The sequence below is a fragment of the Salvelinus namaycush genome, chromosome 9 (assembly GCF_016432855.1).
Source record: "Salvelinus namaycush isolate Seneca chromosome 9, SaNama_1.0, whole genome shotgun sequence".
NCBI classification, from domain to species: domain Eukaryota; kingdom Metazoa; phylum Chordata; class Actinopteri; order Salmoniformes; family Salmonidae; genus Salvelinus; species Salvelinus namaycush.
The window spans coordinates 26,255,300-26,270,936 of record NC_052315.1 but is presented as its reverse complement, the minus strand read 5'-3'; the positions used below and the strand labels follow the sequence as shown (position 1 = coordinate 26,270,936).

The 15,637-nt window shown below is 40.4% G+C and overlaps 1 long non-coding RNA gene across 4 annotated transcripts; it reads left to right on the top strand.

Moving 5' to 3' along the window:
* Positions 1-3,044: 3,044 nt before the first annotated feature.
* Positions 3,045-14,375, top strand: LOC120053897. 4 transcript variants are annotated; one of them, XR_005477555.1, is made up of 6 exons: positions 3,045-4,346; positions 4,734-4,804; positions 4,959-5,046; positions 5,294-5,363; positions 11,171-11,231; positions 14,338-14,351. It is a non-coding gene; the product is annotated as an uncharacterized LOC120053897 (long non-coding RNA). The 4 variants fall into 4 exon arrangements; XR_005477553.1 differs by lacking the exon at positions 14,338-14,351 and having other exon boundaries at positions 3,049-4,346; positions 11,171-11,396; XR_005477554.1 differs by lacking the exons at positions 11,171-11,231; positions 14,338-14,351 and adding an exon at positions 8,323-9,331 and having other exon boundaries at positions 3,049-4,346.
* Positions 14,376-15,637: the final 1,262 nt, after the last annotated feature.

Here is a 15,637-nt window from a genome sequence, read left to right as displayed (position 1 = left end):
TTCCTATTGGTTGGTTAAATTTACATATCAGTAAGTTGTTATGCCATTGGTCATGTTTGCAGATAGGAAGAGATCGCAAACTTAAATTCTTCCCAGTCTGATATTGACATTCAGGTGGTAGGCCACGTTCTGAAATTACTGTATTCTATTTTCATATTTGCAATGTGTAGGAGTTCACTATGTACAGTACCTGTCAAAAGGTGAGGCACACCTACTCATTCAAGGGGTTTTTCTTAATTTTTTATATTTTCTACATTGTAGAATAATAGTGAAGACCTCAAAACTATGAAATAACACACATGGAAACATTTAGTGACCAAAAAAGTGTAAAACAAATCAAAATATATTTTATATTTCAGATTCTTCTAGCCACCCTTTACCTTGATGATAGCTTTGCATGCTCTTGGAATTCTTTCAACCAGCTTCATGAGGTAGTCACTGGGAATGCATTTCAATTAATTTGCCTTGTTAATTTCTGGAATTTCTTATTTTAATGCGTTTGAGCCAAGCAGTTGTGTTGTGACAAGGTAGGGTTGGTATACAGAAGGTAGCCCTATTTGGTAAAAGACCAAGTCCATATTATGGCAAGAACAGCTCAAATAAGCAAAGAGAAATGACAGTCCATCATTACTTTAAAACATGAAGGTCAGTCAATCTGGAAAATTAAGAACTTTGAAAGTTTCTTTATTAAGTGCAGGTGCAAAAACCAGCAAGCACTATGATGAAACTAGCTCTCATGAGGACCGCCACAGGAAGAGAAGACCCAGAGTTACCTCTGCTGCAGAGTATAAGTTCATATAGAGTTACCTGCCTCAGAAATTGGCAATTAACTGCCCCTCAGATTGCACCTCACAGAGTCCAAGTAACAGACATCTCAACATCAACTGTTCAGAGGAGACTGCGTGAATCAGGCCTTCATGGTCAAATTGCTGCAAAGAAACCACTAATAAAGGACACCAATAATAAGAGACTTGTTTGGTCCAAGAAACACGAGCAATGGGCATTAGACTGGTGGAAATCTCTCTTTTGGGCTGATGAGTCCAAATTTGAGATTTTTGGTTACAACTGCCGTGTCTTTGTGAGAAAGGGAGTAGGTGAACGGATGATCTTCGCATGTGTGGTTCCCACCGTGAAGCATGGAGGGGGATGTGTGATGTTGTGGGGGTGCTTTGCTGGTGACACTGTCAGTGATTTATTTAGAATTCAAGGCACGCTCAACTAGCATGGCTACCACAGCATTCTGCAGGAATACACCCTCCCATCTGGTTTGCGTTTAGTGGGACTATCATTTGTTTTTCAAGAGGACAATGACCCAAAACACACCTCCAGGCTGTGTAAGGGCTATTTGACCAAGGAGGAGAGTGATGGAGTGCTGCATCAGATAACCTGGCCTTCATGATCACCCAAGCTCAACCCAATTGAGATGGTTTGGGAAGAGTTGGACCGCAGAGTGAAGGAAAAGCAGCCAACAAGTGCTCAGCATATGTGGGAACTCCTTCAAGACTGTTGGGAAATCATTCATCATGAATGAGAGAAGGCCAAGAGTGTGCAAAGCTGTCATCAAGGCAAAGGGTGGCTACTTCGAAGAATCTCAAATATAAAATAAATGTAGATTTGTTTTACACTTTTTTGGTTACATGATTCCATATGTGTTATTTCATAGTTTTGATGTCTTCACTATTATTCTAGATAATAGAACATAGTAAAAATAAAGGAAAACCCAAACTTGACTGGTACTGTATGTGTATGCTACCTGTTAGATATTGGTCATGTAATTGCTGTAAGAGCGAGTTAGCTAGCATGCTCTAATTTTAATGGTCGCTTTAGCTCCCTGCTATTTCCAAACGAGTCACGAATCTACAGCCATCAACATACTGTTGTCTTACACCTCTAACGTGCTTCCTTGTTTCTATCGTCAGGTACCGTCACATTTATTGTATTTTGTACTCTTTTTGTCATTGTAAAGATGTTTGATAAAAAAAATACCCGGTCTGATATTGAAATGCAAGCAATCAATCACAAATCTGCAGCCATCAACCTAGAGTGGTCCTGCACATCGAATGTGCTTCCTTGTGTCTATTGTCAGAATGAACACCAATCAACTGGAACCGCTGGCTGGCCATTCCTTTCTTTTAAAAAATATAACAATGCAAGAGTTACCAAGTACGATCACATCTGCACACTACAAAACATATCTTATTATGCAAGCTTGCTTTCATCTGGGTTAAATTCTGGGATGCTCATAGTGCTATATGACTATGAAAGTTGAATTATGGTAAACACAGGAACATGCAGTTGTGTGGGGCTTAGGCCAGACTGCTGTGTCCGTCTAAAAACAAAATTGAATCATGCATAGCGAACTTGCTCCCTTGTTATACAGATGACAAAAATATGTATTGTGATTATTTTTGGAAAGTATTCAGACTCTGACTTTTTCCACATTTTGTTACAGCCTTATTCTAAAATGGATTAAATTGTCGCCCCCCCCCCCATCAATCTACACACAATACCAAATAATGACAAAGCAAATACAGGTTTAGAAATGTTTGCTAATTTATTAAGAATAAAAACGGATTAAATTCACTTAAGTATTCAGACCCTTTACTCAGTACTTTGTCGAAGCACCTTTGGCAGCAAGTACAGCCTCGAGTCTTCACGGGTATGACGCTACAAGCTTGGCACACCTGTATTTGGGGAGTTTCTCACATTCTGCTCTGCAGATCCTCTCAAGCTCTGTCAGGTTGGATGGGGAGCGTTGCTGCACAGCTATTTTCAGGTGTCTCCAGAGATGTTCGATCGGGTTCAAGTCCGGGCTCTGGCTGGGGCACTCAAAGACATTCAGAGACTTGTCCCGAAGCTGCTCCTGCGTTGTCTTGGCTGTGTGCTTAGGGTCGTTGTCCTGTTGGAAGGTGAACCTTCGCCCCAGTCTGAGGTCCTGAGTGCTCTGGAGCAGATTTTCATCAAGGATATCTCTGTACTTTGCGCCGTTCATCTTTCCCTCGATCTTGACTAGTCTCCCAGTTCCCAATAAGGCTGTAACATAGCAAAATGTGGGAAAAGTCAGGGGGTCTGAATACTTTCCGAATGCACTGTATACACTAATTGTAATTTAGTGTCAAATTGGGATTAGTGTATACTAATCAAATTGGGATTAGTATACACTAATCCCAATTTGATTTGTCTTTTTGTTTTTATTTTGGTAAAACAGCTGTTTAGGGGATGCTACTATATCATAAATATTTTATGGAGACTTGCATTAATAGATGCAATTAATGTACTTATTTAAAAGGATTGCCTCTTAAGAAACAGTAATTTACTAGTCAACTAACAGAACAAATACTATATCACATCTACAGTACTCAATAACACAAGCTTGTTTCAGATAAATATGTTTTTAATTTTCTTAGCATATCTCATGAAAATGTTTTAAGTTCACAAGGGTAACCCTCCTCCACTCCAACTCTACAGCTTTTGCAATCCAAAGTTCATTGACCTGTTGGAGAAATGTGGGGTTTGCAAACTGCATTCTGTGTTTACCGTGTGGGGTTGTAGTACATTTCACTCCTTTTCCCCATTGCTTCCTCTGAGTTGTCCAGGCAGGCTAGCTGAGGCTAGAGAGTTCAGCTAGTACTTCTGGTCCATAGAGACTTGCTCCCTCTGACCCAGTCCACTCTGCAACTACTCATATCTGTCATGTACTTATTTACTGGAAAGTACATATTTTCTCAGGAAGTTAAATTGACTAATTGGTTCTCTATAGTTTCATCATGATGGGTCTGAGTCAATACTGGCATTCCTGTCACTGGATGGTATGGGAGTTTCTGAGAATGTGCCCTATAATCTTTTGGGGGTACATCTCTGTTATGTACTGTCCTATAATAACCCTACCTCACATGTACAGAAGTAGCTGCCTGGGGACAGAAAGACCACGCAAAAAAACAACAACCAAATCCTCAGACTTCAACTCTGGCCTGGTTGAGGCCCAATTATAGCCTACTGGGGCAGTTTTGTGATGTTTAGTTTATCAAAGGTTAGCCTCAATCCATCCCCCATCTCCCTGGAGGTGTCTTCTGTTCCCTCCCTCTTCCTCCTCTTGTCTGTTTGGCATGCTCAACACAGCCTGGATCAGTTGCAAGTTTCTGAGGAGACACTACACAGCTCTGGGTTCCAGTTTGAAGTCAGTATTAATTTAGCTGCTTGTGTGATGGATAAGTGTTTGATGACACTCCCAGTCCTGCTCCTGTTCCTGGGCCTGGTTGGGATATCCCGCTCCTGTCTGAATCCTGTCTCTGCATACAGATTCACTGGGGCTGTCTATAGGCTGACCTACTCTGCAGCAGTGGTCTGTGAGTATGACTACTTTATTCCTCTCTCTCTCTCTCTCTCTCTCTCTCTCTCTCTCTCTCTCTCTCTCTCTGTCTCTCTCTCTCTCTGTCTCACACTGCCATGGAGTCCTGTGCATGCTCTCTCTCTCTCTCTCTCTCTCTCTCTCTCTCTCTCTCTCTCTCTCTCTCTCTCTCTCTCTCTCTCTCTCTCTCTCCTCTCTCTCTCACCTGATGCTGAAAGTGCTTTATAGCTTCCTTATTGCATTGTTTTTGTTTGAATAAAAACATTAGATTTTACTGACTTGGTAGTTGAACTGTTTTGTTGAGTATTAGCTTTAATACTAAGGCTTGTATGTTGACCTTAGATAACTGTGTGCTGGTAACACTGCCATGTGTCACTGTTTGCAGTGTCAACGTGGGACATTCAGTAGATTTTGAAATTGAGTCACATATTGATCTCGGCAGTAACCCCAAACTTTGTAAGTAGATTTTTCTGTCCATTGTTTTTGTAGTTTTCAATGTTCACTCTCATTCTCATTCTCCTCAAGAGTTTAAAGGAATCTTATAAACACAGTTTTATTGTGATGTGTTGTAATGTATTTCTTGGCACTGACCAGTCTTTCTATGTCTCAGATTGTGGAAAAGAGAAAGTTGCCACTGACACCTCAGTCTGTTACCTCACCTTCCACAAGCTCAATCTCCTGCTGCAGGGAGACAAAGAGTGAGTGAACGTGAACATGAAACCTAGAGAAAATTGTGCAATATATTACACTTGTCAAAAAACAAAAAACACAATTCACCTTTACACTCCTTATAAACAAAACAATTTTTTAAGACTTTGGCAAAGGATAAAGTCTACAAAACGTAGTCCACTCTGCTCACAACAGACTAGTGCTCTCTGTTTTTCGACAAGAAAAGTAAAACTGCTGCATAAAATACAAAACCTATGCTTTACATTCTGTCTGTAGACCTGGCTGGCTGAAGAGGCTGTTTACAGACTTTATCACCTTCACAGTGAAGTTGGTTATTAAAAGCCAGGTGAGTGACATAAGAGGGAAGTTTAAAATAAGAAAGAAAGAGCACACCCTGTTGTTTGGAATGGGAACAAATAATGGGAAGAACAAGCAAGGAGGTGGGCAGAGCCAAGCACGAGCTAGCGAGATCCTATTGGGCCGTTATAGCACACATCTGCATATTTCCGTTAGGGAACGCTTACTCTGGGAAGTGCGCGTGTGCAATAACTCAATTCACCTTTACACTCCTTATAAACAAAACAATTTTTTAAGACTTTGGCAAAGGATAAAGTCTACAAAACGTAGTCCACTCTGCTCACAACAGACTAGTTTTGGGAACAGAAAACTGTATTGAGATCAAATGTTTAATCGATGAGAACATTTGCAGAATGTCTGTCAAAAATCCAACTCCTTCCATCTTCTCCCACTGCCGTCCACTGGGCTTCCTCTCACTACCATATTTGGTAGTGAGTGGAAACGCCAAGCGGATGCTTCACATTTATACATCTGGTGAAATATCTGTCTCATTGTTCTATCTGTGGTATATGTCTCATTGGCCTTTACTCAATTAGATTTGCTCAACTCCTGCATCCCCTCTTCTCCACCCTCTCTCACCTCCTTTTGAAAAAGGTCAAAGGTAATCGAGGAGAGGCAGCGAGGAGAGTGAATGTGGGCAAAAATGTGCTTGTTTGAAATTAAAAGGCTTAGGGATTCAAGCTTAGGTTGATTTCAAGATGGAGATTCACATCTCCATCTCAAACAAAAATAAAAGTTAAAGAATAGGATTAAATCAAATCAAACTGTATTTAAAGTGCATTTAAAGTTTGATTTGATTTAGTCCTTTTCTTTAACATAGATTTTTGGTTGAAATTGAGATGTGAATCCAACATATCAATTATTAATTTGTAGACAAACTGGAATTAAAGCCAGACTCAGTGGCACAGATGGAGCTATCAAAGCAGAAGATATATCTCCTTAAAAAGTTGATATTTGGTTGAGTTGACAACTAAACAAGTCAATAGCACTTTTGCAATACGGTAAATAGCCTATTAACTTGTCAACAAGTTAACAAATTATATGTTGGATTCTCGTCTACATCTCAACCAAAATAAAAGTAAAAGAATAGGATTAAGCCAGTTGCTCAGATCTAACTATACAAGCAGTAGATACATCTCCTTTCAATGTTAATGTTGTAGTTGTCAACCAAACACAATTCAATATTTATTTTGTAAGACAGTAAATAACCTAATATTAAGGCTATCTTACAAACTAATGAAACAGTATTTATTCAAACTTAAAATGAGTAACTCATCCATGGACACATTGAGGTTACTGTAACAATAAATGTCTTATGTAATTATAGAAGGTTTGCTTGTTCAGGGTCTCAGGTCTGTGGAAATCTTCACAATTGCTATAATAATCTACACAGAATCTCAAACAGTATTGATCACCTGCACCATGTGCTTTAATGTAATCTCTACAAATTGCAACCCAGGTAATTTAGTTGTGATATTAGATCAAGCAAATTGATGACTCATTAAATTGTTGTATAAATAAACAAAATATCTGACATTGTATTCCCATTTGAACTTTGGTGTGCTTTGAAATGGTTGAACGTGCACTGATAACATATTTAGGTGACAACTAAACGAAAGATCAGGCATTGCTTTTTCTTTGGAATTTGGTTGAGCTTTTAGATGGTTGAAGCAGTGATAACACATTCGGAATTCAACAAATTTTTGGCTGTCTTTTTGAGTGGGTGAAAATAAGTTGGAATCTCATTGATCAACATAGGCTATCTACCAAATATTAACCAATTCTCCATGTTGAATTGACATGGTGTTCCCAGTGGGACAACCTGGTCTCAGAGCATTTTGTGTTATTCTCTATTTACATTTTACGAATTACAGTTCGTATTATATATTCCGAATTTGCAAAACGTACAATATGTTACGAATTCTAGCTAGTTGGCTAATGTTAGCTAGCTCGCTAACGTTAGCTAAACTAGGGGTTAAGGAGTCCGCATGCTTCCCAGCCGAAACAGTTCAGAAGAGTTTGTGCATATATTATGACAACATTTTGTGACGTTTTTGTTCGTTTTGGACTTCAGTGAGGGGTTTTTGGCTTTTCGGGCGCACATTTTTTTTTTCAGGGGGCAAGCCGAAGTTCGGAGCTGAAGTCTAAGCCCCTTCGTCGGTGATTGGTCAAACAGTAGGCTTTCTTCAATAAAGTCTTTGTTGTCATTCAATGAGAGACAACTCGTTTTCATACTATTTTTTATTGAGAAATACTGCACCAAACATCTTAGTTAAATGTAAAATTGCGCAACTAAGATCTATTCTGCAAAAACTTCTAAATTAATGACAGATTTCTTGAGATATCTTAGATTAATTCCGACTATTTTGAGGAAGTGTATATTGGCTACGGCGTCTCAAGATGGACAAACAGTACTATTGCTGACTTTTTCTCGTTTTTCAAGTGAAGGTATTTTAAGGGAGTATGTGATCAGCCGAACTGAAGCATGCTGATGCCTTTAGGGTTAGGGGTTAGGGTTAAGTTTAGGAGTTAGGTTAAAGGGTTAAGGTTAGGGAAAGGTTAGCTAAAAGGGTTAGGGTTAGGGACGGGTTAGCTAACATGCTTAGTAGTTTCAAAGTAGCTAAAAAGTAGTAAGGAGTTGAAAAGTTGTCCATGATGAGATTTGAAATCACAACCTTTAGGTTGCTAGACATTCACGTTATCTGACCAACCACCTTACTTAAGTGACCATAAATGGAGTGTCTCGGACTTATGTACAGAATAATACAAAATACTCTGAGACCACATTGTTATATGTGATCCAGTACTGAAATGCACCCCAAAAGGTTTTAGTAGCTTATTCCTTCAGGTTGAGTGGGACTTCTATTGCGTAAGACATTTTATAGATAAAGGATAATTAGCATATTTTTTTAATGTGTGTATGATTTTCTCCTCTGACAATACAACAGCTGATTCAACGTGGTGTGGCAGATACCAAAACTCTTCTGCGGTAGGATACACAGTGTGGCCACTGCTCATTCTCTCAAAATGTCTGCGCCCAAAGAAGACAAGTTTCCGAGGAGAGAAGGACCATTATGAGATGTTATGTCGGAATTTCACCGGAGCAATGTCCGGAGAAGAGGAATATTGGGACAGGGACACAGAAAGATGGATTTCTGAGGAGGAATGGAGGGGGAAAAAAGAGGAAGAAGAGGTTAAAGAAAATGAGGAAAACTGAGGTTGGAATTGAATTTGAGGAAATGGCTATAAAAATGGAAATTGGGTGTTGAAGAAGAGTCAAGTGCAAACAAAGTGAGCTGTGCTCCAGATCAAGTGAAGGAGGTGAAATGAAAGTGAAGGAGAGTGAGTTAAGTGAGATGGAAGGTGTGGTGCATCAATGGACATGATGAGGAATCTGGTCCAGTAGGAGTGACATTTTTGAAGAAAATTGATCCTTGCCTTTTGGCAGATCCATTTGTGGTTTCAGGGTTGGTGATAAAGGAGTTGGGTACAGTTGAATCAGTGAAGGTAACCTGTAGTGATATTTGTGTGTGTTTCTTCTGATCAACAGGAGCGGGTGCTTCGTGTCATGCAACTTGGGTCAAGATCTGTTTCTTGCTTTGCACTTTGGAACAGGGCACAATTGAAAGGAGTGATTTCTGGGGAAGCATTAAGTGTGGAGGTGGAGCAATTGAAGTTAAAGATTCCTGGTATTTGTGATGCCCGCTGTTTGGTGAGATGCAGACCCGGTGGTGAGCGTTATGAAACAGAGGAGTCACTGTCAGTCCTTTTGAGTTTTGAGTCTTTACCCGACAAAGTAATGTTAGGATATATCAGTTATGCTGTTAGAGCTTTTGTGCCGAACCCACTGTGGTGTTTCAGATGCAACGTTTATGGTCATGTCGCAGCAGTTTGTAGGAGGGAGATTCCAAATGTGGGAAGTGTGCAGGTGTAACGGATGTGAAATGGCTAGCTAGTTAGCGGGTACGCGCTAATAGCGTTTCAATCAGTTACGTCACTTGCTCTGAAACCTAGAAGTAGTGGTTCCCCTTGCTCTGCAAGAGCAGCGGCTTTTGTAGAGCGATGGGTAACGACGCTTCGTGGGTGACTGTTGTTGATGTGTGCAGAGGGTCGCTGGTTCGCGCCCGTGTCGGGGCGAGGGGACGGTTTAAAGTTATACTGTTACACAGGAGGGCATGGGATAGAGGATTGTGTAGTTTCGGTGGAAAAGTTGTGTGTGTCAACTCTAGAGGTGCCCATGTTGCTGGGGATCGGAAGTGTCCGATGCGAGAGAGGCAGGTTGAGGTGGCTAGAGTCAGAGTAGTGCAGAAGGTGTCGTATGCTGAGGCAGTGAAGAAAGTAGAAGAGGATTGGTCAGGATCCCTGTGAGTAGTACATCTGTGCCAGCACAGAGGGATAGGCCAACGAGTGATCAATCAATCAAATGTATTTATAAAGCCCTTCTTACATCAGCTGATGTCACAAAGTGCTGTACAGAAACCCAGCCTAAAACCCCAAATAGCAAGCAAGTGATTTAAGCTTCAGTAATGTTGACTTCTTAGCATTCAGAGCAATGGTTATCAACTGTACCGCAGAAATGGAACGTAAATCACAGAAAATAGATGCTGTGGTGGCAGCTACAGAGAACTATTTGGGTATACGAGATTTGACTTCAGAAGAGTTACAGGGTGTGTTGAGTGGTGGTGTCCCAGGCCATTGGCATGGTGCAGGAGTAGATAGGATCAAGTAGTGGAATGGGGTAATGCTTTTAATGAGTATAGGGTTAGTTTGAAGGTTGTTTTTTTTGCATATATATATATCTATATATATATTTTTTTTAATTATTATTTTAATTGTATTTTGTATTACAAAGTATAATGGATTTATATGATAGTCCAGTTGGGGGCGGTAAAGCAACATTTTGGATGCCAACCGCTGTTAAACTCCGAAGAAGAAGAAGGAGAAGGATACACCAAAAGGAGGCTATCGAGGAAGGGAGAACCAAAGATTTTTATAACTAAACCTAGATAGACCACAGCCCGTTGTTTCAAACATGAACAAATGAGTCAGTGGTCAGAAGAAGCAAGGAGGTGGGCAGAGCCAAGCACGAGCTAGTATTGCCGCGTTCTAGCAAAGCATATTTTCGTTAGAGAAGGCCTACTCTGTGAGGTGCGCAATAACTCAATTCGCTTTTGCACTCCTTCTAAACAACGCCATTATTTTTAACTTTAGCAAAGGGTAAATTCTACAAAACTTAGTCCACTATGTTCGTAACATCTTCTAGTTTTGGGAACAGAAAAATGTATATTGAGATCAAATGTTTAATCTATGAGAAAATTAGCAGAATGTCGGGCAAAATCGATCTCGCCTTATCGTCTCCCACTGCCGGCCAGTGATCTTCCATATTTGGTAGTGAGTTGAAACGCCAAGCGGATGCTTCACATTTAAACATTGTGAAGTGTCATGGTGAAATATCTGTCTCATCTGACCGTCTTCCGTTTGCCTATTGACAGATTATCCTTTGCTTAGCTAGCCAACGTCGCCATGACATCACTTACAAGTGTGATCGCGGATTTCTATTGGAGAATCAGTTAATGCCTATCGTCATACTGTACTGTCCTTGACAGAGAGAGGACGGAGAACATACTTTTTGCCAAAACGACAAAAAAGGCCAGTGTGTTGGAAAGAGGACTAACTGACAGCTCAACTCTGCCCTCTATTGTTTGGTTAATGCGACCCTGCTGACACATGAACTCATCAGCTGCAACAAATAATGAAACAATGTTATTCATAAGGAACGTATTTACTTAATTGCAGATCTGCAAGGAGATCAATAATGTGGCAAACATACTGGCTGACTTCATACAGGAACGAGTAGGTATGGTCACGTTTGTGGAGTTTGGGTAGATGATGACTTATGAAGCCTACAACAAAACGTTATGTTATTTATGTCTGTCATCTATATACAGTGGGGAGAACAAGTATTTGATACACTGCCGATTTTGCAGGTTTTCCTACTTACAAAGCATGTAGAGGTCTGTAATTTTTATCATAGGTACACTTCAACTGTGAGAGACGGAATCTAAAACAAAAATCCAGAAAAATCACATTGTATGATTTTTAAGTAATTAATTAGCATTTTATTGCAGGATTTACATAATGAGGGGAGGATGTTGATATCCTCCTAACCAGGCACGTGTACAGATAGGACTCTACCTATGCAGAGCACATGCCCCTTTGCCCTTCCAGTCTCCAAAGTGCCCTTTTGGGTGGTGGTATAATTTCCCCCAAAATATTTTTTCTTGTATATATATTTTTTAAATTGTTGACATTAAAACCAGTGAATAGTGATAGCATTGACGTCATCCATGTATTCCTATGGAAAATTCCCAATGGCACATGAAGCAGGACATATTTGAATTTGAAGTACGCCATTTTGCTGAATAGGGCTGAATGCAACTGGCCAGGGTTCTGGGCTGCATTTAGTATGTTTTTATGTTCTGGAACATTCAATTGAACGGAAACGGTGCTGTACTGAACGACCAGTTGTAAAATGAGGAGGTTGTGGGTTGGGGAACGCTATCAGCATGGTCACGTCACTCATTGCCTCAAGCCGCACCCACCAAATGGGAGCAAACATAACTCAAAGTCTGTGCAAGAACTTACAAGAATGTTTTGGAGAAACGTGTCGTTCAGTACAAACCATTCAGCAACGTAGCAAACTTCCTAATAAGACACTTTAGTCATCAAATCAAGCTTTATTTATACAGCACATTTCAGACATGGAATGCAACACAATGTGCTTCACAGGAAAAAACTATGAAAATAAAAACTGATATGTACTAGACAACAAACATAAGTGTATAAAAAAACAAAAACAAAAAATAGAAAACTGAATGACTAAAAAGCACCCTAAGGAAAAGCAAAGATAAAAAGGTGTGTTATAAGATCTCTTTTAAAAATATCCACAGTTTTTGCTGTTCTCTGGCAGGCTATTCCAGAGGCTGGGGGCATAGTAACTAAAGGCTGCCTATCCATGCCTCTTGGTCCTAGGCTTTGGGATAGTTAAAAGGCCAGTGCCAGAGGACCTGAGGGACCTAGTGGGTACATAACTTAAAAGCATGTCTGACATGTATTGGGGTGCTAAATCATGTATTTAAAAACCAATAGAAGAGACTTTAAAACCGGTTTAATGTGGGCTCTTCATCTGGTCTTGGTCAGTTCCTGTGCTGCACCATTCTGTATATTTTGCAGTTGACCAATGGCTTTCTTGGGTGGACCAGACATGAGAGCATTACAGTAGTCAAGCCTGCTTGTAATAAAATCATGGATGAGTCTCTCTGTATCAGCCTGAGAGAGAAACGGCCACACCGTGGCAATGTTCCTTAGGTGGTAAAAAGCTATTTTGGTCACATTCCTAATGTGTGATTCAAAAATGAGTTCAGAATCTAAAATAACACCTTGGTTTTTTACCTGGTGTTTTATTTTTATTGCCTGTTAACTAAAATGTGCGGCCAGATTCTCTCTCTGTGCTTTGGCTCCAACAATAGTACCTTGGTCTTGTCTTGATTTAGCTGGAGGAAGTTGTGAGCCATCCAAGTATTTAAATCACTAATACAGTCTAATGATTTATCCAGAAATGTAAAGTTTTGTGTCATCTGTGTAGCAGTGAAAATCATGTTGTGCTTTCTGATAACGCTGCCATGACATCAGTGTTTGACATGACATCCTATAAAAATGCCAGGGAGGATTTATTGTGACAGGGTAGGAACCAAAGTGTTGACTAGGGGACCGTATAATCTTTAGCTACATTTAATATTTTCTCTTAGCTACTTCATAGTTAACATGTTCTTGCTTCACGTATTCCTCTTTGATTTAGAAGATACTGTACTGTTGCACAAAAATGCAGATGTAGATCTACACCATCACTGGTATAATCAGGCTATATAGCTAGTTATGTTTGCTCTGACTCAGTACATGTATTAGCTAGCGATTAGCATTAGCAGCTAACAAGTTCTAAGCCCAACTTACTAAGAAAAGACAAACTAGCTGTTTGCAGATGTAAGAAACACAAACGAATAGTGTAATTATAGGCGAGACAAAAAAAATGCAGCTGAACCTTTCGGTTGCTAGTCCAACGCTCTAACCACTAGGATACCTGCCGCCCCTTTTCAATGAAAGTTGAAAAGACGTCATTTATAGACGTCTATGTTTGCTCCAAATCAGGGCTGTTCCAGACCGGACAAAATCTGAACCAAACCTGCACGTCTATGATTTGTTCAGATTTGGTCCGGACTGGACCAAAAACCAATGTCTGTGGAAATCAAGGCCAGTCTGCACCAAAAAAAGACCTTCAGACAGGACCAAAAAAAGGTGTCAGCGTCGGTCTGTGCGGTATAGCCTATAGCACAGGTTGTCAAACTCATTCCAAAGAGGACAGAATGTCTGCGGGTTTTCACTTCTCCCTTGTACTGGATTGATGACTGAAGGTCACTAATTAGTAAGGAACTCCCAACACCTGGTTGTCTAGGGCTTAATTGAAAAGAAAAACCTGCAGACACTAGGCCTTTCATGAAATGAGTTTGACACCAGTGTTACCTGAAATGTTATTTTAGGAATGCCCTTCTATGTGGCCAGCCTAACGTTTGTAAAACACCCCCCAAAAAAGACTGCGGTCAAGACAGAACCCAAAAAATACGTTGTTCCGTGCTTACTGAGGTGTAGCCTACCATATCGGCCACAAATGGAATTTTATGAATAGCCCACTGTTTGTAAAACAGGCCGTTGCATTGGCTTTATTATTCCTGATTCCTGTAACTAATCAATTTGGCTATTTATACTCTGAATATCAGTTACCCAACTTTATCAGGAGGAGTTATCCTTGGCCTATTTGCAATGTATTTACACAGCGGGTAATGCAGAAGTATTTTCTTTTTCGCTATGATCTGCTCGTAAACAATTTAGGTGATGTTTTTCCGAGGCAGGGACTGGGAGTCTAGTCAGGATCGAGGGAAAGATGAACAGAGCAAAGTACGGAGAGATCCTTGATGAAAACCTGCTCCAGAGCGCTCAGGACCTCAGGCTGGGGCGAAGGTTCACCTTCCAACAGGACAATGACCCTAAGCACACAGCCAAGACAACGCAGGAGTGGCTTCGAAACAAGTCTCTGAATGTCCTTGAGTGGCCCAGCCAGAGCCCATGTCAGAACCTCCCAATCTATATGTCACGACTTCTACCGAAGTCGGCTTCTCTCCTTGTTCGGGCGGCGTTCGGCGATCGACGTCACCGGCTTTCTAGCCATCGCCGCTCCATTTCTCATATTCCATTGGTTTTGTCTTGTTCCCTTACACACCTGGTTTTCATTCCATAATTACTGCATGTATTTAGTCCTCTGTTTCCCCTCCATGTCTTTGTGTGTAATTGTTTGTTTGTGATGTGGATTATTGTCGGGCGCTTTACTTATGCCATGTTCCGTGTTTTTGGCACGTTGTTTTTATGTGCTGTACTTTGTGGAACGGAATTAAAGTGCGCCTGTTCACTACACTCTGCTCTCCTGCACCTGACTTCGCCTCCCGTACACACCCTTTACACCATAACCATATTCAAGTCAACACTAAAGACACACGTCTTCATACAGGCTTACCTGGTTGTCTTAGATTTTATCCTCATTCTAGTTTACTTCCCTGGTTAGTCTGTCATCATATTTAGTGTTCTCCATGGTTCGTATGTGCTTATATTTAGTGTATACATATTTTTTTAATGTGATTTTATTGCTTACAGTTGAAGTCGGAAGTTTACATACACTTAGGTTCGAGTCATTAAAACTCGTTTTTCAACCACTCCACAAATTTCTTGTTAACGAACTATAGTTTTGGCAAGTCGGTTAGGACATCTACTTTGTGCATGACACAAGTAATTTTTCCAACAATTGTTTAAAGACAGATTATTTCACTGTATCACAATTCCAGTGGGTCAGAAGTTTACATACACTAAGTTGACTGTGCCTTTAAACAGCTTGGAAAATTCCAGAAAATTATGTCATGGCTGATAGGCTAATTTACATAATTTGAGTCAATTGGAGGTGTAACTGCGGATGTATTTCAAGGCCTACCTTCAAACTCAGTGCCTCTTTGCTTGACATCATGGGAAAATCAAAATAAATCAGCCAAGACCTCAGAAAAGAATTGCAGACCTCCACAAGTCTGGTTCATCCTTGGGAGCAATTTCCAAATGCCTGAAGGTGCCACGTTCATCTGTACAAACAATAGTACGCAAGTATAAAAG